This window comes from Mobula birostris, chromosome 18 (assembly GCF_030028105.1).
Source record: "Mobula birostris isolate sMobBir1 chromosome 18, sMobBir1.hap1, whole genome shotgun sequence".
NCBI lineage: Eukaryota > Metazoa > Chordata > Chondrichthyes > Myliobatiformes > Myliobatidae > Mobula > Mobula birostris.
The window spans coordinates 2,045,245-2,067,581 of NC_092387.1; the positions used below are offsets into that span (position 1 = coordinate 2,045,245).

The window sequence follows — 22,337 nt, forward strand, 5'->3', positions numbered from 1 at the left end:
TATCAGTAAGTGTGGAAATAGGTGTATGAAAAACCAAGCTTCATAAGTCTCGGGGTAAAAAGATACAGCCTTACGATGATGAGTAAAGTTCAGTTCAGTTCAGTTCATGGTATTGAGTTGAGTAGTGATGGAGAGAGAGACAGAGAGGGAGTGATTTGGGTCTTCAGGTGAGCTGATGCCGTCGATCTCCTCGTTGTCCTTCGAAATCCTTTAAAAGTCATCGACTGTGACTTTAACAAAGGGGACCGGTTTTCTGTGGTGGAGCTATCCCCCAGGTGAGGGTGGACACATGGACAACTCCCCACTAGTCAACCCCTTTCCGTTTCCCCCTGCAAGAGCGACGGATCGATTTGCCTGATCGACCCTCCAACCCACTTTTCTTGTGGGCACGACAATGCTCATTCAGTGTCCAAACATGTGTCCGAGGTCTATCATCTGACCTATTTTATCTTCCCATGCTGAGCGTCAGCTGTCATTCAAAATAACTCCTCCTTCCTCTCTTTGTATAAGAAATACAAGCAGGCAAAAGTCCTTGAGAAGTATCAACAACCCGCCGAAAATCATAACATCAAGTGTCCATTAAGTAACGCTGCCTTCGGTCACCATAGCGACTTACGAGCTGCTCGGTGCCATCTCCAACTCAGCAGAAATCCAAAAGTTACTCAGTTCTTTCTCGTTCCTTGATGTGACAGTCCAACAGTTAGTCTTCGTCTCTCTCTCTCTCTCTCTTTTCAAAACAAGATATCGGTGGTAAATAACTCTCTCTCTCTCTCTCTCTCTTTTCAAAAGCACAGTTAATAGGGGTAATTGAGCACAGTTCATAGAGGTAATTCAGGATCCCGTCACAGTAACCCTAGGTAATTTCTAAAGTAAGTACATGTTCAGCACAGCATTGTGGGCCGAAGGGCCTGTAGGTTTACTATGTTTCTAACTTTGTCCTTTTTGTATATCTTTTCTATCTGGCATTGTAATTTGTATTCCACATTCTGGCTACTGTTCAGAGACCTGTATATAACTCCCATCAGGGTCTTTTTACCCTTGCAATTTCTTAGCTCCACCCACAAGCATTCTACATCTTCCGGTCCTGTGTCACCTCCATCTAAGGATTTGATTTCATTTTTTACCAAAAGAGATGTAACTAGTAGAGTGGATAGGGGAGGGGAGAACCAGTGGATGTGGTATATTTGGATTTTCAAAAGGCTTTTGACAAGGTCTCACACAGGAGATTAGTGTGCAAACTTAAGGCACATGGTATTGGGGGTAAGGTATTTGATGTGGATAGAGAATTGGTTGGCAGACAGGAAGCAAAGAGTGGGAATAAACGGGACCCTTTCAGAATGGCAGGCAGTGATTAGTGGGGTACCGCAAGGCTCAGTGCTGGGACCCCAGTTGTTTACAATATATATTAATGACTTAGATGAGGGAACTAAATGCAGCATCTCCAAGATTGTGGATGACACGAAGCTGGGCGGCAGTGTTAGCCGTGAGGAGGATGCAGGGTGACTTGGATAGGTTAGGTGAGTGGGCAAATTCATGGCAGATGCAATTTAATGTGGATAAATGTGAGGTTATCCACTTTGGTGGCAAAAACAGGAAAACAGATTATTATTTAAATAGTGGCCAATTAGGAAAAGGGGAGGTGCAACGAGACCTGGGTGTCATTATACACCAGTCATTGAAAGTGGGCATGCAGGTACAGCAGGCGGTGAAAAAGGCGAATGGTATGCTGGCATTCATAGCAAGAGGATTCGAGTACAGGAGCAAGGAGGTACTACTGCAGTTGTACAAGGCCTTGGTGAGACCACACCTGGAGTGTTGTGTGCAGGTTTGGTCCCCTAATCTGAGGAAAGACATCCTTGCCATCGAGGGAGTACAAAGAAGGTTCACCAGATTGATTCCTGGGATGGCAGGACTTTCATATGATGAAAGACTGGATCGACTAGGCTTATATTCATTGGAATTTAGAAGATTGAGGGGGGATCTTATTGAAGTGTATAAAATCCTAAAGGAATTGGACAGGCTAGATGCAGGAAGATTGTTCCCGATGTTGGGGAAGTCCAGAACGAGGGGTCACAGTTTGAGGATAAAGGGGAAGCCTTTTAGGACCGGGATTAGGAAAAACTTCTTCACACAGAGAGTGGTGAATCTGTGGAATTCTCTGCCACAGGGCAGAGGCCAGTTGAGGCCAGTTCATTGGCTATATTTAAGAGGGAGTTAGATATGGCCCTTGTGGCTGAAGGGATCAGGGGGTATGGAGGGAAGGCTGGTACAGGGTTTTGAGTTGGATGATCAGCCATGATCATACTGAATGGCGGTGCAGGCTCGAAGGGCCGAATGGCCTACTCCTGCACCTATTTTCTATGTTTCTATGTTTCATCCCATTCCCTCTGCCTCGCTGCCTGTCCTTTTGATACAGTGCGTATCTTTGAATGTTAAGCTCACAACTATAATCTTCTTTCAGCCATGACTCAGTGATGCCCACATCGTACCTGCCAATCTCTTAAGTGCCCAAGATCATCGACCTTATTCCATATTAGATTAGATTAGATTATGAGAACACTCAGTCCTCTTTTTATTGTCATTTAGAAGAGCATACATGCATTAAGAGACGATACAATGTTTCTCCAGAGTGATATCACAGAAAACAGGACAAACCAAAGACGAACACTGACAGAACCACATTATTATAACATATAGTTACAGCAGTGCAAAGCAATATCATAATTTGATGAAGAACAAACCATGGGCACGATAAATAAAGTCTCAAAAGTCCCCGAGTCGATCGACTCTCAAGTCCCCGATAGCAGGCGGCAAAAGGGAGAAACTCCCTTCCATAAACCTCCAGGCACCATCAACTTGCTGATGCCTTGGAAGCAGCCGACCACAGCCGACACTGTCCATCCATCCGAAAACTTCGAGCTTCCGACCAGCCTCTCCGATACAGCCTCCCGAGCGCCATCCTCTGCCAAGTGCCTTCGACCTTGCCCCGGCCGCTGAAACACACAAAGCCGAGGATTTTGGGGCCTTCTGCTCCGGAGATTCCGGTTACCACACAGTGGTATACTGCGTGTATTCAAATATAATTCCTGTATATATCACTGTTTTTGATCTTGTCTGCAGATTACACTTCATCTTATCCCAGTGTCTGCAGTTTTACCCTATCATCTGCTTGTCCATCCTCATAGTCTGACTACACACTGTGTCCAATTGTACAGTATGCCATCTATCTCATCTTCAGCCCTCTCTCTGGTTCCCGTCCTACTGCCCCATTATTTCTAAGTTAGCTCTGATCAAAGAACCTCCTCCATATTTACCATATCGTTCCTTATAGTGGGACCTGATGTGACTTTCCATTTCAAACTTTAGTCCAATGTTTACATTTGTTGTGTATGTGGCCTGGTTACACAACAAATAATAATAAATAATAATAATAAAAAAAATTAATAAAGATGCTGGAGACGGGAGCTAAGTTTCATGGTTCTTTATTTACTGGCATAATCTGAGCTGGACACACACATACAGATCAATACGCACCTAATAGCGCATTCAACGACGTGTTACTAAAACATAAAGTAGTCCCTTATTATAATGTAGGCTATACAGTACACTCCTCCCCTTTTATTTTAATAGTGTATCAACTTTTTTTTTACTGGGACACTATGCTAAACAAATATGTTTACCCTTAACATACAAACGCCTACCATTTGTTTACTTAGTAACTTAATAATGTCAAATTATAACGAGCCTTTTTTTTACTTTTGGTCTAAGACCCATTTATAACTCAAGTCTCTTGGTAGGGGGTCTTCTCTGCCTCTCTGGGTAACGTCTGTCGATAAACTTGTTTGTTTTAATACAGATTTCCATATAAAAGTCATGAAAAGTTGACCTCTGAGCATAAGGAGTTAAGAAGATGTGCACCTCCAACTTGCTAAGAGTTCTAGGCAGCAGATCGCCTCTGTATAATGAAGACTCCTCTGTGCAGCTGTCCTAGATATATACACATCTTTGTGTTATCACTTGTATTCCTTACCCATATCTCATTTGTTCCAGCTGAGCTAATTACACAGCCAATCTTCGTATTCTCCTTAGATTCCAAATCGATAGCCTGACCTTTATGATATCATCTCTTACCATAATATAACTTTCCATCTTCTATTCGTGCTTCATATCTTTGTGCTGGTGATTCAGTAGGAGTGCTGGGAAGATGTTCAGGAGAAGACGGAGATACTGGTCTTTTCGGAGATTTAAGTTTATTGAGAGTTCACAGATCTTCCATTACCTGTTCATCTGTTAACAAGTAATTTAACTGCACAGCTGCAGGTTTTCATCTTGTGTCTGTAATTGGAACAGGGTCATTCGGTCTCCTCCCTAGTTTCCTAGTCATTATTCGCCTTACCTCCATAGAATCTCCTGTGAGTTCCATTGTTAGCCTCTCATTCTCAATCATCTTTTTCTTTTCTTCTAACTCAATCCTTTTATCTTGATTCCTTCACCGCTGCTTTCTTCTCTTTAATATAATTCCTTTCCACTTGTTCTGTCTCCATTTGTAGAAAAAGCTCTGCATTTTGTATTCTTTCCTTGTATTGTTGATCTAGTTTCTTCATCCTTTTCTGATACTCCTGCAAAGTGCCTTCCTGTAACTGCTGTAGCTGTCTTTTGAGAGATGTCAATTTCTCCTGGTACATCTGCTCTTTTACTTCCAGGTAGTCTTTGTCATCCTGCTTTTTGGCAATATCTGTCTTCCTTGCATCCTCTGTATCTTCATCCGAGGCACAGCCACAGATACTGCATTTGTCCTCATCGTTGATGCTGTCTAGCTCCTTCTCATCATTGTAATGGTTGACAGTGGGTGAGAGGAGAGCTGCGAATATCTTCCCCACTGAGCTGCTCTCTTTTCTTGACACATCTAGTGCCTTGATGGTGTGCCAATCCAACTGGATTTTCCTGAGCCATTCACGTACCAGCAACGATGGTCCTCCATTTTTCAGTACATAGAGGTTCAGCTGCTGTGTTTTGTTTCCGTAGGTCACTGTCACTTTAATTTTACCTTTGGGACGCACTTTCTGTCCTGTGTAAGTCTTTAGCAGTAGTTTAGTTCGTTTCAGAGGTATATGAGAAAACAGTCATTTGTAGTCATGTACAGAGCTGTTAAAGCTGAGCCTGTGTCCAACTCCATTTTCAGTCTCACGCCTGCCACTTGTGGAGTGATCCTTATTACTCTTCGATCATCTGTCTCTTCCACACTGTGAAGTTGCAGACAAGAAATTCACTTTCGTCTGAGTCCTTTTCATCAGAACTACTTTCTTCCATTTTGTGTACATTGTTGTGTTTTCCTTTCTGGGGTTTCTTGTTTCTCTGTATTTTGTCCTTTCTCTGCTGTTTACTAGATTTGCATACTCTGCCAGTGTGGCCCTGTTTGCCACAGTTTCTGCATTCTTTGTCTTTAAACCAGCAGTCATCAGGGTCATGTGAGATGTTCCCACAATGGTAACATTTCTTTCCTTCATTTCTGTTCTGCTGTTGGAGAGTTTCTACTATTTGCTTGAACGTTTTGACAGCTGGCTTTTCAGGGGTTAACAGGCTCTGTAGCAGCCTGTATGTTTTTGCTCCCATAATATTGAGTAAGATGCTGGCTTTCTTTTCATCATTAACACCATTAGCCTCACAATATAACCACTCTCTCAATGTAAGTTGCCCAGTCTTCAATGTCACTATCAAATGGTTCCAACCATCGCCATCTTTGTTATGTTAATTTAGCCCCGTTTTCCCCTTGTTTTCTTTTTGACTCATGTGTCCTTTTTGCTAGCGCCACGAGTGCAGTCCATCTAGATGTGTGTGTCACTCCTTTTTATCTCCCTTCTGGGGCAGGCAGACCCTCAGTCCCTGGGGGTCAGCGCTGGCTGTGGTCTCGCCTGGACGTGCTGCGGCTCCGACTGTGTCTCTTGGTCTCCCGACGTTCCCGACCCCAGCTGTGCTCCCGCTTCCTTTCAGACTTGCAGCCTCGCTCTGCCTCCTTCTCCCGCTCCTTGGCTCATTCCTTGCGCTCTTCTTCCGAGTGTCGCTATCAATTAAAACATGGTATTCCGATACGACGTAGGTTCATTAACCTCGTCACCAATTTGTTGTGTATGGGGCCTGGTTACACAACAATGCTATTAACAAAAACGCTGGAGACGGGAGCTAAGTTTCATGGTTCTTTACTGGCATAATCCGAACTGGACACACAAGTACAGATCAATACGCGCCTAATAGTGCATGCTCAATATGTGCCTAATAGCGCATTCAACGACGTGTTACTAAAACATAAAGTAGTCCCTGATTGTACTGTAGGCTATACGGTACAACATTAATTATTGAATTTTATTGCAACTAAAGTGATTACACTTTAGCTTTCCATGAGCTATTGGAGACTTGCTCAGTGCATGGGAGGATCTGTCTTAGCGTACTTTAAGCACAGTATTTGCTCCTGTGTTTTGCCTAGACAGCCACTGACAATAATAAATAACCTATACGTTGAGCAGAAATTACCTTGGTGCTTTTAATCATGGTCCAGTTGTGAGGGCAGTAGAGAAACACTGGGGTATGACCAAGAACAGTATGGTGGAATGACGTCCTCTGGTGTGTGCTTTAGTGGTTAGGTATTGGTGAGCTATCTTGAGTAATGTCATTCAGTTGTGGATCTTCAGTCAGTCTCCCACAAGACCCAGTTTTTCAGTAATCCAAAACAGAAAATTCATCTGTGGCTGCATCACTGCCTGGTATGGGAACTGTACTTCCCTCAATCACAGGACTCTGCAGAGAGTGGTGTGGACAGCCCAGCGCATCTGTAGATGTGAACTTCCCATGATTCAGGACACTTACAGTGACAGGTGCGTAAAAAGGGCCTGAAGGATCATCGCGACCCGAGTCACCCCAACCACAAACTGTTCCAGCTGCTACCATCCCGGAAATGGTACTGCAGCATTAGAGCCAGGATCAGCAGGCTCCAGGACAGCTTCTTCCACCAGGCCATCAGACTGATTAATTCACGCTGACACAATTGTATTTCTAAGCTATATTGACTATGTTGTATATCTTACTGTACATACTATTGATTACAAATTACTAAAATTTGCACATTGTACATTCAGATGAAGACGTAACATAAAGATTTTTACTCCTCACGTATGTGAGGGATGTAAGAAATATAGTCAATTCAATTCAATCATGCCAACACTCTTCAGTCAGGGAAGCCCTCAGAGCAGCCTTATGCTTTAAGGAGCATAGACTACGGATGGTACGCCGTGGTGTGATGTAATCTAACACCGAAGTTCTGGGCCACTGCAGCCCAGAAATTAGATGTGAATAGCGGACCGCGGTCAGAGGAAATATCAGATGGAGTGCCAAACCGAGCAACCGAGGTACAAGTCAATGCCCAAGCCATGTTTGCGGCCATTGTTGATGCTGGAGGGATGACTTCTGGCCACGTGGTGGTATGGTTTACCATGGTAAGGAATTGCGTGAAACCATGGGAGGAGGTTGGGGGGGGGGAAGAAGATCAAAAACATTGACATCGTCAAACTTTTCAGGGATGTCAAATGTTGCCAATGGTCCCTGAACATGATGGTTAATTTTTGCCCCCTGGCACTCCAATTAGAGGACAATCCATGTCCTTACGAAGGCTGTACCACACAAACCTTAGTGCAGGGGTAGGCAACCTTAAGCACAAATGATTTTCTGGCATGCGTTATTCATTAATTTGAGGCACAACATAAGTAGATGTATTTAAATGGATAATTCCCATATTTCAAGTTTTTTATGGCATTTATCTGGCCCACTGTCCGTTCATTAATATGCGATCCGGCCCACAGAGGCAAAAAGGTTGCCGACCCCTGCTTTAGTGCAATCAGTGTCTGCGAGACCTTCCAGCCCAGATATGAGAGGCCATGAATGGAGTCAAAAACAATTCATCTCTAGTTTGGTGGCATGATGGGACAAGGTCAACCACTTGAGACATCACACAGAAGTTTCAGTCGAAGCAAGCAGCTGAGAAGAAGGGAGTGAAGAAATTGGGTACAAGAAGTCTTTTTTTTATATAAACACTGCTCGGGGAGAAGGGTCTGCACTGCGCAGGCGCGTGACGTAGCGCGCCAAGGTTTAATAACAGACCACCATATACAGCAGGCAGCGGATTGAGAGGGAGCAGAGTGGGACAGGTTTGGCTCAACAGGCTTCGGCGAGAACAGGCAGAGGCCAGGGTAGGTTCCGCTAAGTTTTTTTGTCCAGTTTGTTTAGAGTAGAGAGAATGCCAGGCAGGATGTTGGAATGCTCCTCTTGCAGGATGTGGGAAGTCAGGGAGCCCTCCGATGTCCCTGACAACGACACCTGCAAGAAGTGTATCCAGCTGCAGCTCCTAACCGTGTTAGGGAACTGGAGCAGGAGCTGGATGACCTCTGGATCATTCGGGAGAATGATGAGATTATGGATAGTAGCTACAGGGAGGTAGTTACGCCAAAGGAGCAGAGCACAGGAAATTGGGTCACTGTCAGGTGAGGGAAGGGGAAACGGCAGGCGGAGCTGTGGCCATTCCCCTCAACAACAAGTATACCGCATTGGATACCGTTGGGGGGGGGGGGGATGACTTACCTGGGACAAGCTGCAGCAGACAGATCTCTGGCACTGAGTCTGGTTCTGCAGTGCAGAAGGGAGGGTGGAGCAAGTGGAACAGGTCAAAAGCTCCTCTGGCTCAATATCACAAATGACCTGACTTGGTCCAACCAAGCAGAGTTCACTGCAAAGAAGGCCCACCAGTGCCTTTACTTTCTGAGAAAACTAAAGAAATTTGGCCTGTCCCCTAAAACCCTCACTAATTTTTATAGATGCACCGTAGAAAGCATTCTTCTAGGGTGCATCACAACCTGGTATGGAAGTTGTCCTGTCCAAGACCGAAAGAAGCAGCAGAAGATCGTGAACACGGCGCAGCACATCACACAAACCATCACACATCACACAATCCATGCTGTCGGAGCAGTGCTGCCAGGATAATCAAAGACACGACCCACCCAGCCAACACACTTTTCGTCCCTCTTCCCTCCAGGAGAAGATTCAGGAGCTTGAAGACTTGTACGGCCAGATTTGGGAACAGCTTCTTTCCAACTGTGATAAGACTGCTGAACGGATACTGACCCAGATCTAGGCCGTACCCTCCAAATATCCGGACCTGCCTCCTGGTTTTTTTTGCACTACCTTACTTCCCATTTTTCTATTTTCTATTTATGATTTATAATTTAAAATTTTAATATTTACTAATATTAACTATTTTTAATATCTTTAATATTTAATATTTGTAATCCAGGGAGTGTGAAGCACAGAATCAAATATTGCTGTGATGATTGTACATTCTAGTACCAATTGTTTGGCGACTATAAAGTATAAAAAGAGGAGAGCGGTAGTGATAGGGGACTCGATAATTAGAGGTGCAGATAGGAGGTTCTGTGGTCGTGACAGAGAATCCAGGATGGTTTGTTGCCTCCCAGGTGCCAGGGTCAAGGATGTCTTTGATCGATTGCATGACATTCTGAAGTGGGAGGGTGATCAGCCAGATGTCGTGGTGCACATCGGTACCAATGACATAGCAAGGAAGAGTGAGGAGGTCCTGGAGAGTGAGTATAGAGAGCTTGGTAGGAAGTTGAAAAGCGGGACCTCCAGGGTGGTAATCTCAGAATTGCTACCTGTGCCATGTGCCAGTGAGGGTAAGAATAGGATGCTCTGGAGGATGAACAAGTGGCTAAGGAACTGGTGTAGGGGGCAGGGTTTCAGATTTCAGGATCATTGGGACCTCTTCTGGGGCAGGTGGGACCTGTACAAGAGAGACGGGTTACACTTGAACTACAAGGGGACCAATATCCTTTCAGGGAGGTTTGTTAGTGCTGTTGGGGAGGCTTTTAACTAGATTTGCAGGGGGATGGGAACCAGAGTGCCAGAGCTGACAGTGGGGCTGGGGTGAAAATAAATGATGTTAAAAGTTCAAGCAAAGCCGCCAATAGAAAGGTTGTGAGTGGTGGTAAAAATCTTCTGAGGTGTATATATTTCAATGCTAGGAGTATTGTGGGGAAGGCAGACGAGTTGAGGGTGTGGATTGACACATGGAATTATGACGTTATAGCAGTTAGTGAAACTTGGCTACAGGAGGGGCAGGACTGGCAGCTTAATACTCCAGGGTTCCAATGTTTCCGATAGAGGCAGAGGAATGAAAGGTGGGGGCGGGGGGGTTAGCATTGCTTGTCAGGGAAAATGTTACAGCAGTGCTCAGGCAGGACAGATTAGAGGGCTTGTCTACTGAGTCCTTATGGGTGGAGCTGAGAAACAGGAAAGGTATGGCCACGTTAGTGGGGTTGTATTACAAACCACCCAATAGCGAGAATTGGAGGTGCAAATCTGCAGAGAGATAGCAGGCAACTGCAGGAAACATGAAGTTGTGGTGGTAGGGGATTTTAATTTTCCTCATATTGATTAGGACTCCCATACTGTTAGGGATCTAGATGGGTTAGAGTTTGTAAAATGTGTTCAGGAAAGTTTTCTAAATCAATATGTAGAGGATGCAATATTAGATCTCCTATTAGGAAACGAGTTAGGACAAGTGACGGAAGTGTGTGTAGGGGAGCACTTTGGTTCCAGTGATCATAACACCATTAGTTTCAACTTGATCATGGATAAAGATAGATCTGGTCCTAGAGTTGAGGTTCTAAACTGGAAGAAGGGCAAATTTGAAGAAATGAAAGGATTTAAAAAGCGTGGATTGGGACAGGTTGTTCTCTGGCAAGGATGTGATCAGTAAGTGGTAAGCCTTCAAGGGAGAAATTTTGAGAGTGCAGAGCTTTTATGTTCCTGTCAGGATTAAAGGCAAAGTGAATAGGAATAGGGAACCTTGGTTCTCAAGGGATATTGCAACTCTGATAAAGAAGAAGAGAGAGTTGTATGACATGTATAGGAAACAGGGAGTAAATAAGGTGCTTGAGGAGTATAAAAAGTGCAAGAAAATATGTAAGAAGGAAATCAGGAGGGCTAAAAGAAGACATGAGGTTGCCTTGGCAGTCAAAGTGAAGGATAATCCAAAGAGCTTTTACAGGTAAAAGGATTGTAAGGGATAAAATTGGTCCTCTTGAAGATCAAAGTGGTCGGCTGTGTGCAGAACCAAAAGAAATGGGGGAGATCTTAAATGGGTTTTTTGCGTCTGTATTTACTAAGGAAACTGGCATGAAGTCAATGGAATTAAGGAAACAAGTAGTGAGATCATGGAAACTGTACAGATTGAAAAGGAGGAGGTGCTTGCTGTCTTGAGGCAAATTAAAGTGGATAAATCCCCAGGACCCGACAGGGTGTTCCCTCGGACCTTGAAGGAGACTAGTGTTGAAATTGCGGGGGCCCTGGCAGAAATATTTAAAATGTCGGTGTCTACGGGTGAGGTGCCAGGGGATTGGAGAATGACTCATGTTGTTCCGTTGTTTTAAAAAAGGATCCGAAAGGCCGTTAAGTTTGTCATCAGTAGTGGGTAAGTTATTGGAGGGAGTACTAAGAGACAGAATCTACAAGCATTTGGATAGACAGGGACTTATTAGGGAGAGTCAACATGGCTTTGTGCGTGGTAGGTCATGTTTGACCAATCTATTGGAGTTTTTGGAGGTGGTTACCAGGAAAGTGGATGAAGGGAAGGCAGTGGATGTTGTCTACATGGACTTCAGTAAGGCCTTTGACAAGGTCCCGCATAGGAGGTTAGTTAGGAAAATTCAGTCACTAGATATACATGGAGAGGTGGTAAATTGGATTAGACATTGGCTCAATGGAAGAAGCCAGAGAGTGGTAGTAGAGGATTGCTTCTCAGAGTGGAGGCCTGTGACTTTTGGTGTGCCACAGGGATCAGTGCTGGGTTCATCTATATCAATGATCTGGATGATAATGTGGTAAATTGGATCAGCAAATTTGCTGATGATACAAACATTGGAGGTGTATTGGACAGTGAGGAAGGTTTTCAAAGCTTGCAGAGGGATTTGGACCAGCTGGAAAAATGGGCTGAAAAATGGCAGATGGAGTTTAACACAGACAAGTGTGAGGTATTGCACTTTGGAAGGACAAACCAAGGTAGAAAATACAGGGTAAATGGTAAGTGTCACGGACCCTGTGACGGGGATAAAGAACCAGTAGAGATGGAAAACACTTTGGAGTCTCGTATTGCTATAAACTACTAATATTTATTAGTAACTACACAATACAGTAATATAAATGTAAATAAATCAAACAGGTTAGCAATGATTATATATAAAAGTAAGTGTGGAATATATATTTGTATGAAAAAAACCAAGCTTCTTTAAGTCTAGGGGTAAAAAGATACAGCCTTACGATGTTGAGTAAAGTTCAGTTCAGTTCAGTTTGTGGTATTTAGTTGAGTAGTGATGGAGAGAGAGAGTGAGTTGAGTCTTCAGGTGAGCTGATACCGTCGATCTTCTCGTCGTCCTCGGAAATCCTTTACAAGTCACCGACTGTGACTTTAACCAGGGGGACCGGTCTTCTGTGGTGGAGCTATCACCCAGGCGAGGGTGGACACATAGACAACTCCCCACCAGTCAACCCCTTCTCCTCAAACTGGAATAGCAATTTGGATCGATTCACCTGATCGATCCTCCAAAAACCCACTTTCTCTGCGGGCACAGCAATGCTCATTCAGTGTCCAGATCATGTGTCCTGAGGTCTGTATCATCTGACTTCCCATTTATTTCATCAGGCTGAGCATCACCTGTCATTCAAAGAGTCCCTCCCTCCTTTGTCTGTAAAGGAGTACAAGCAGGCAACAAGTCCTTGAAAGTAACATCAACAATCTGCCTTTGGTCACCATAGCCACCTTTGAGCTGCTCAGTGCTGTCTCTAACTCCAAACTCAGTAAAAATCCAAAGTTACTTCCAATGCCTTAAAGTGACAGTCCGTTAATCTTCATCTCCCTCTCTCTCTTTTCAAAAGCAACATATCAGTGGTAAATAACTGTCTCTCTCCTTTCCAAACAAACCATCAATGATGAATGTCTCTCTCTGTCTCTCTTCAAACAGTTAGTAGAGGCACTCCTGGATCCCCTCACAGTAAGGAACTGAGGAATGCAGTAGAACAGAGGGATCTGGGAATACAGATAAAAAATTCCCTAAAAGTGGCATCACAGGTAGATAGGGTCGTAAAGAGAGCTTTTGGTACATTGGCCGTTATTAATCAAAGTATTGAGTATAAGAGCCGGAATGTTATGATGAGGTTGTATAAGGCATTGGTGAGGCCGAATCTGGAGTATTGTGTTCAGTTTTGGTCACCAAATTACAGGAAGGATATTAATAAGGTTGAAAGAGTGCAGAGAAGGTTTACAAGGATGTTGCCGGGACTTGAGAAACTTAGTTACAGAGAAAGGTTGAATAGGTTAGGACTTTATCCCCTGGAGCATAGAAGAATGAGGGGAGATTTGATCGAGGTATATAAAATTATGATGGGTATACATAGAGTGAATGCAAGCAGGCTTTTTCCACTGAGGCAAGGGGAGAAGAAATCCAGAGGACATGGGTTAAGGGTGAGGGGGGAAAAGTTTAAAGGGAACATTAGGGGGGGCTTCTTCACACAGAGAGTGGTGGGAGTGTGGAATGAGCTGCTAGACGAGGTGGTAAATGCGGGTTCTTTTTTAACATTTAAGAATAAATTGGACAGATAGATGGATGGGAGGTGTATGGAGGGATATGGTCTGTGTGCAGGTCAGTGGAAATAGGCAGAAAATGGTTCAGCACAGCCAAGAAGGGCCAAAAGGCCTGTTTCTGTGCTGTAGTTTTTTCTATGGTTTTTTTCTTTTCGAAGAGAAATCCCAGCTTCCATGAACTTAATGTCAGCGAACCGCAGGCTCATGACTGCTGTTCACTAAGCTAGACCTCTGGGTTGCTGCCATGCCGGCTTAGGCAACCCCTATGTGTATGGCCTCAATGGCTGGCCATGAAAGGCAATCAGCCATGGCATTATTTTTCCCCTTGATATGATCTGAATTCTGATATGTAGGCCAGGTGGTGTTGCTGCCTTGCTGATCAAGGGTTTGATATTTTGGCCATTGCATGCACGAGGGGTTTGTGGCCAATGAATGCTGTGAACTATCAACCCTCTAGAAGAAAACAAAAATGGCGGACAGCCAGATGGAGACCAGGGTGCTCACAGTCAAACATACTGTACTTCCTTTCAGGGCACAGAGCTGCCGGCTGAAGAAGGCAAGCAGCTGCCAGACACCTCCGACCAACTGTTCGTGCACAGCATAAATTGAAGCATCAGTAGTAATGGCTGTGGGAGTGTTGGGGAGTGGGTGCTCCAATAGAGTTGTGTTGGAAAGAGCTTGTTCAGTGACATCAAATGCCCTGGTCTTGTTCACTGACCAGGCAAGCACTTGATTAGGAGTATTGCCTTTAAGTGCACTATACAGGGAGAGCATAAACAAGGGAAATTCTGCAGATGCTGGAAATCCCAGCAACACAAACAAAATGCTGGAGGAACTCAGCAGGCCAGGCAGCATCTATGGAAAAGAGTACAGTTGACATTTCAGGCCAAGATCCTTCAGCAGGACTGAAGGACAAAAAAAAGGATGAGGAGTCAGAGTAGAAAGCGGGAAGAGAGGAGGGAGAAACACAAGGTGATAGGTGAAACCAGGAAGGGGGGTGGTGCAAGAGATACAGGGCTGGAGAAGGGGGAATCTAATAGGAGAGGACAGAAGGCCCTGGAAGAAAGAAAAGGGGGAGGAACACCAGAGAGTGCAGGCAAGGAGATAGGTGAGAGAGGGAAAAGGGGATGGAGAATGGTGGTGGGGGGGGGGGGGATGTCCATTACCAGAAGTTCGAGAAATCGATGTTCATGCCGTCAGGTTGGAGGCTACCCAGATGGAATATAAGTTGCATTGGGAGTGATTCCTGCGGAAAGCAGGAATGGGTGGTGGCAGAGAGCAAGATGGCCTTGGTGGTGGGATCCAACTGGAGGTGGTGGAAGTTACAGAGAATTATATGCTGGATGCAGAGGTTGCTGGGGTGATAGGTGAGGATGAGGAACCCTATCCCTGGTAGGATGGCCGGAGGGTGGGGTAAGAGCAGAACTGCCCAAAATGGAAGAGGTGCTGTTGAGGGCAGCGTTAATAGTGGAGGAAGGGAAGCCCCTTTCTTTGAAGAAAGAGGACATTTACTTCATTCTGGAATGAAAAGCCTCATCCTGAGAGCAGATGCGGCAGAGACAGAGAAATTGAGAGAAGGAGATGGTATTTTGACAAGTAACAGGGTGGGAAGGGGTATAGTCCAGGTAGTTGTGAGAGTCTGTGAGTTTGTAAGAGGCATCAGTAGATAAGCTGTCTCCAGAGACAGGGAGGTCGAGAAAGGGGAGGGAGGTGTTGGAAATGGACCAGGTATTTTTGAGGGCAGGGTGAAAGTTGGAGGCAAAGTTGATGAAGTCGACGAGCTCGGTGTGGGTGCAGGAAGCAGCACCAATGCAGTCATCGAAGCAGCGTAGGAAAAGTGGGGGAGTGACACCAGTGTCGGCTTGGAACATACACTGTTCCACGTAACTGACAAAAAGGCAGTCACAGCTGGGACCTATGGTTACACCTTTAGTTTGAAGGAAGTGGGAGGAACTGAAGGAGAAATTATTGAGAGTGAGGACAAGTTCCACCAGACGGAGGAGATTGGTGGTAGAGGGAAACTGGTTGGGTCTGGTGTCCAGAAAGAAACGGAGAGCTCTGAGGTCTTCCTGGTGGGGGATGGAGATGTATACGGACTGGACATCCATGGTGAAAATTAGATGCTCTGGGCCAGGGAACTTGAAATACTTGAAAAGATCCCCAGCGTGTGAAGTGTCACGGATGTAGGTGGGAATGGACTGAACTCGGGGGGTGGGGGGGGAATAAAACAGAGTCAAGGTATGCAGATATGAGTTCAGTGGGGCAGGAGCAAGCTGAAATAATGTGTCTACATGTACAAGTGGGTTTGTAGATCTTGGGTTGGAGGTTGAAATGTGGAGTGCGGGGTGTGGGAACTATGAGGTTGGTGGCGGTGGATGGGAGATCCCCAGAGCTAATAAATTCGGTGATGGTGTGGGAGACAATGGCCTGGTGTTCCTTAGTGGGGTCCTGTTCAAGGGGTAGGTAAGAGGAGGTGTCTGAGAGTTGTCGCCTGGCCTCAGCAAGGTAGAGGTCTGTCTGCTAGACTATTACAGTAACCCCCTCATCTGCGGGCTTGACGGAGAGGAAGCCCAAGTTCAGCAGCTTGCAAAATGAAGCAGTGGTAAAAATTCACCATACCTAAAAACTGCTGTAGTTCTTAGTAGTGTGGGGTGGTGGGAAATCCACCATAGTGGCTACTTTTGATGGGAGGAATTCCACCCCCTCTGCAGGGATGCGATGGCTGTGAAAGTCAATGGTTGACAACCTAAACTGGCATTTAGCAGGGTTAATAATCAACCCATGTTGGCTTAAGTGCTGGAAGTATGCGGAGATGGGGTAAGTGTTCAGACTTGGATGCACAGGGTACAAGTATGTCATCCAGGTACACAAAAACAAAATCTTAAGTCTTTTAATACAGAGTCCATCAGCCTTTGGAAAGTCTGTGCTGCATTTTTCAGCCCAAATGGCATGCACTCAGAGGCCAAATGGGGTTGTCACAGCTATTTTGTAATGTCCTCCAAGCACACAGGCACCTGATGGTAGCCCCTAACTAGATTGACTTCGGGAAAAACTTACTTTCCATTGAAACATTCTGAAAAGTCTTGGATGTGTGGGACCGGGAACTGATCGGAGGTGGTGACCTCATTAAGGTGTTGGTAATCACCAGATGGGTGACAATCACCATCGGATTTAGGAACCATGTGGAGGGGTGAAGCTTGGGCTATTTGACAGACGTACAATGCCAAGTTTGGCAAACTCAGTCTTTGCGGTTGCCAGCTTTTGTGGGTCCAATCAAACCCCACAGTGCTAAGAACTTCAGCAGTTCCCAGAGAATCAGGCCAGTTGTGGAAGTGTGGTACTCAACCCCATGTTTTCTGACTGTCACAGAGAATGTGGGCTTGGGAATTCACCCAGCAGTCAAGTAAACTCACATGTAGTGATGCATGCGCTAGAAAGAGTCGTTGTGGGGAACTTACTGGCAAAGCAGGGTAACAACCCAAAGTCCTTGACATCCACAAGCTGGCAGATTTTAAGATTAACCAACAGTCCTGGGGCACACAGGAAACCTGCATCGAGCAGAGGTCTAACCGCTCTAGCCAGGACGAAGTCCCATATGTAATGTCACCCATCGTGTTCTGTAAGTCTGGATCTTGCTGCCGTCGGTGGTCTCCAGTGAGGTTTCATTGCTCTTTGCCTTCTCATCAATAGGCAATGCTGCCTAGGTAATTTCTGAAATAAGTACATGTTCGGCACAGCATCAAGGGCTGAAGGGCCTGTGTTGTGCTGTAGGTTTTCTATATTTCTAAACAAGAGAAATTCTGCAGATGCTGGAAATTCAAGCAACACACACAAAACACTGGAGGAACTCAGCAGGCCAGGCAGCAACTATGGAAAAAAAAAGTACAGTTGACGTTTCAGGCCGAAACCCTTCAGCAGGACTGGAGAAAAAAAGCTGAGGAGTAGATTTGAAAGGTGGGGGGGAGGGGGAGGGGAGAGAGAAGCACCAGGTGATAGGTGAAACTCGGAGGGGGAGGGGATGAAGCAAAGAGCTGGGAAGCTGATTGGTGAAAGAGACAGAAGGCCATGGAAGAAAGAGGAAAGGGGGTGGGGAGAGGAGCACCAGAGGAGGCGATGGGTGGGCAAGGAGATAACATGAGTGAGGGACGTGGATGGCAAATGGTGAAGTGGGGTTGGGGTGTGGAAGCATTATTGGAAATTTGAGAAATCGATGTTCATGCCATCAGGTTGGAGGCTACCCAAGAGGCGTTGTTCCTCCAACCTGAGTGTGGCCTTATCCCGACAGTGGAAGAGGCCATGGATGGACATATTGGAATGGGAAGTGGAATTAAAATGGGTGGCCACTGGGAGTTCCCACTTGTTCTGGCAGATGGAGCGTAGATGCTCGGCCAGTGGCGGCCCCAGAGACTTTTCCTTGCTGGTGCTACAGTGGGGCTGAATTATTCAGTGATGGTGCTGAAGGATGTACCCTATGGTAATATGTATTCGCAAGGCCAGATGCCTGGCGTTCAAAAGTCAGTTTCAAGCATTATGTGCCTACTATAAATGCCTCTGTTGATTCACAAGCAACAGCAATTGATAAATATAATATAGAAGTGAACTGCGACAGTGTCAACAGCATTGGAGACAACACAGAGCATAAACAAACAAACCGACAGAGCATTCGACACACAGTGCACAACGTGAATCACGCAGCAATCCCGCAATCAGCGTCAATTGCGTGCTTTTCAACTGAAAAACACACTAACCCACAATGTCCACTGCTATTCGCATTACATAGACAGACAATGCCAAAAGATACACTGTTATTAAAGTCAAATAAGGCAAACAACAGATGCAAGGCTTTACCAGGAGTTGGACAAATCGTACTCTGACCATGCAATACCTCTATTAATTTGGCTACTGAATTTAAAACAAAAATCAACAGAATCACCACTTGGAAGTCTAAGCAAAACCAGCAGGCTTAATAGCAGTAAATGTAATAGTTTAGGATTTTCAGGAAACATAAGGACAATGGGGTATCCACCACAAAATAATAATAATAATAATCATCATTATTCTTGGTCCAAATTTAACAAAAATCAACTGCACTCACCATTGTTGTTTTCAGAGAAGCACAATCCGTCTGTTGTTGTGATTGGTGGTGAAAGCATTAATGATTTTCTGGATGTCAAGTGCTTTGGTCCTCTGGCTGTTTTTGGTCAACAGGGCCAAGTTGCTGTTCCGAGCATTGCCACTGCTATTCCTTAGGTAGCTTTTGAGGCGTCTGAGGCAAGAGAAACTGTGTTTGTATGAGGCAGATGTCACAGGTAGAGTCAGTGATATGCAGATTAGTTTGTATAAATCTATAAATGCATCGCAGTAGGGTCTCATTGGAGCTAGAAATTCCACTGTGTCATTCACTGTCTGTCCTTGCTAGATATTCAACCACAGCTCTCATATACTCACGATTTTCTTGGACAATCTTTGCATGTCCTTTGTCAGGCATATTTCCCAATCTTGAACCATCTTGTTTTCTCAATCTGAATTCGGCTCATGCCTCCATAGCAAACTTATGAGCTGCACTTACATGGTGGGTTTTGAAAGCTGTTGTAGCTTTCCGCCAGTTGTGGTAACTGGTGACAGTGAAGATAGACTCAGAATGGAACCCATGTCCTCCATGTCCTCCCCTTGTTCAATCCCTTCCTACCTATGTTCGTGACACTTTTCACGCTCTTAAACTTTTCGATGATTTTAAGTTCCTTGGCCCCCACCGCTTTATTTTCACCACGGATGTCCAGTCCCTATATACTTCCATCCCCCATCAGGAAGGTCTCAAAGCTCTCCGCTTCATTTTGGATTCCAGACCTAACCTGCTCACCTCTACCACCACTCTGCTCCGTCTAGCGGAATTAGTCCTTTCTCTTAATAATTTCTCCTTTGGCTCCTCCTACTTCCTCCAAACTAAAGGTGTAGCTATGGGCACCCGTATGGGTCCCAGCTATGCCTGCCTTTTTGTTGGCTTTGTGGAACAATCTATATTCCAAACCTATTCTGGTATCTGTCCCCCACTTTTCCTTCACTACATGGACAACTGCATTGGCGCTGCTTCCTGCACGCATGCTGAGCTTGTTGACTTCATTAACTTTGCCTCCAACTTTCACCCTGCCCTCAAGTTTACCTGGTCCATTTCTGACACCTCCCTCCCCTTTCTAGATCTTTTTGTCTTTATCTCTGGAGACAGCTTATCTACTGATGTCTACTATAAGCCTACTGACTCTCACAGCTATCTGGACTATTCCTCTTCTCACCCTGTCTCTTGCAAAAATGCCATCCCCTTCTCGCAATTACTCCGTCTCCGCTGCTTCTGCTCTCAGGATGAGGCTTTTCATTCCAGGACGAGGGAGATGTCCTCCTCTTTTAAAGAAAGGGGCTTCCCTTCCTCCACCATCAACTCTGCTCTCAAATGCATCTCCCCCATTTCACGCACAGCTGCTCTCACTCCATCCTCCCGCCACCCCACAAGGAATAAGGTTCCCCTTGTCCTCACCTACCACCCCACCAGCCTCCGGGTCCAACATATTATTCTCCGTAACTTCCGCCACCTCCAATGGGATCCCACCACTAAGCACATCTTTCCCTCCCCCCCGGCTTTCTGCAGGGATCACTCCCTATGCAACTCCCTTGTCCATTCGTCCCCCCATCCCTCCCCACCGATCTCCCTCCTGGCACTTATCCTTGTAAGCGGAACAAGTGCTACACATGCCCTTACACTTTCCTCCCTCACCATCATTCAGGGCCCCAGGACAGTCCTTCCAGGTGAGGCGACACTTCACCTGTGAGTCGCCTGGGGTGATATACTGCGTCCGGTGCTCCCGATGTGGCCTTCTATATATTGGCGAGACCCGACGCAGACTGTGAGAATCGTTTCGCTGAACACCTACGCTCTGTCCGCCAGAGAAAGCAGGATCTCCCAGTGGGCCACCCATTTTTAATTCCATGTCCCATTTCCATTCTGATATGTCTATCCATGGCCTCCTCTACTGTAAAGATGAAGCCACACTCAGGTTGGAGGAACAACACCTTTATATTCCGTCTGGGTAGCCTCCAACCTGATGGCATGAACTTTGACTTCTCAAACTTTCCACTAATGCCCCACCCCCCCCCCTTCGTACCCCATCCGTTATTTATTTATATACACACATTCTGTTTCTCACTCTCCTTTTTTCTCCCTCTGTCCCTTTCACTATACCCCTTGCCTATCCTCTGGATTTTTCCCCCCTCCCCCTTTTCTTTCTCCCTGGGCCTCCTGTCCCATGATCCTCTCATATCCCTTTTGCCAATCAACTGTCCCAGCTCTTGGCTCCATCCCTCCCCCTCCTGTCTTCTCCTATCATTTTGGATCTCCCCCTCCCCCTCCCACTTTCAAATCTCTTACTAGCTCTTCTTTTAGTTAGTCCTGACTGAGGGTCTCGGCCCGAAACGTAGACTGTACCTCTTCCTAGAGATGCTGCCTGGCCTGCTGCATTCACCAAGCAACTTTTGATATGTGTTCCTCCACACAGGAAAATGGCCTGCATGCGAAGCAGAACGTGGTAGCTTTCGTGATTGGATATTCCAGTCAGTCAAACCAGCCACTCCTTTGTTGATTGCCAAACTTGTTGCGAGCAGTTGAAGGGTACTTTTTCAATTGCTGGCCGACGGGTGCTTCCTCAGGCTGCTGGCTAACATCAGCATTCTCACTAGCACTAAGAGCAGCTTCGTCCACATTCTCTGCCAAATCCAGCTCCAATTTCTTGTTCCTCTACTTCGCCCTCACACTCCTTCGATGAATTGCTGTCGTCTTCATCCGCCTTACTTTCTTTCTGCATGTCACTTTCAATTAAGAACATGCTCAGGCTGAGACACCACTGATTCCTCTAGATTGAGGTCGTTTTCTCACTAAAAATTGAATCCATTTTTCACGCTGGCCAAAAATAATGCACGCTAGCTTGTAAAAAGCACAATGCGTGTGTGTTGGCATCCGTTAGTCTCGTGAGACCACCGATCTGCGCCTAGATGTATGCTATCAATCACTCGCGTGAGTGAGAAGTGAGTGACATCACCACCTTAAGTGATCTTAGATCAGCTTAACTGATCTGAGGACAGCAACGCCAAGGCATTGACAACGAACGAATAAGCAGAAGTTCTGACAGAGTTTATAACTGTAATTGCTGCGTGGGTGCTGTGGTAATTGGGGTCACTGTTTCACTAGATCAACTGGAGAAACAAGCTGTATACAAAACTATGCAGGGAAAGCAAAGCAGCTGCAATTTGTATGTGAAATTTCAGTTAATTTCTTGGTGGTGCTACGCTGGTGCTATTGCAATTTCTGCTGGGGCTATAGCACCAGCTAGCACCACCTTAGTGCCGCCCCTGTGCTTGGCGAAGCAGTCTCCCAATCTACGTCAGGTTTCACCAATATACAAGAGGCCACAGCGGGAGCACTGAACACAAATATAATGACCCCAATAGACTCACAGGTGAACGAAACAACGCCATTTTTGCTCCCAAAACTTTGGCAGTTTCAAAGAGACTGCATTGGCCGACATGTTCAATAATTTCCCAGAGTCACCATTATAAGTTTTTCACAAAATAAAACAGTAGAGGCAATTTTTATGTT

At 45.5% G+C, this 22,337-nt stretch overlaps 1 protein-coding gene across 1 annotated transcript in view; it reads left to right on the plus strand.

Annotated features, from left to right (window-relative positions):
* mtmr10 (myotubularin related protein 10) overlaps positions 1 to 22,337 on the plus strand; it is a 109,826-nt gene that overhangs the window by 25,564 nt on the left and 61,925 nt on the right. The gene's annotated exons all lie outside the window — the stretch shown is intronic.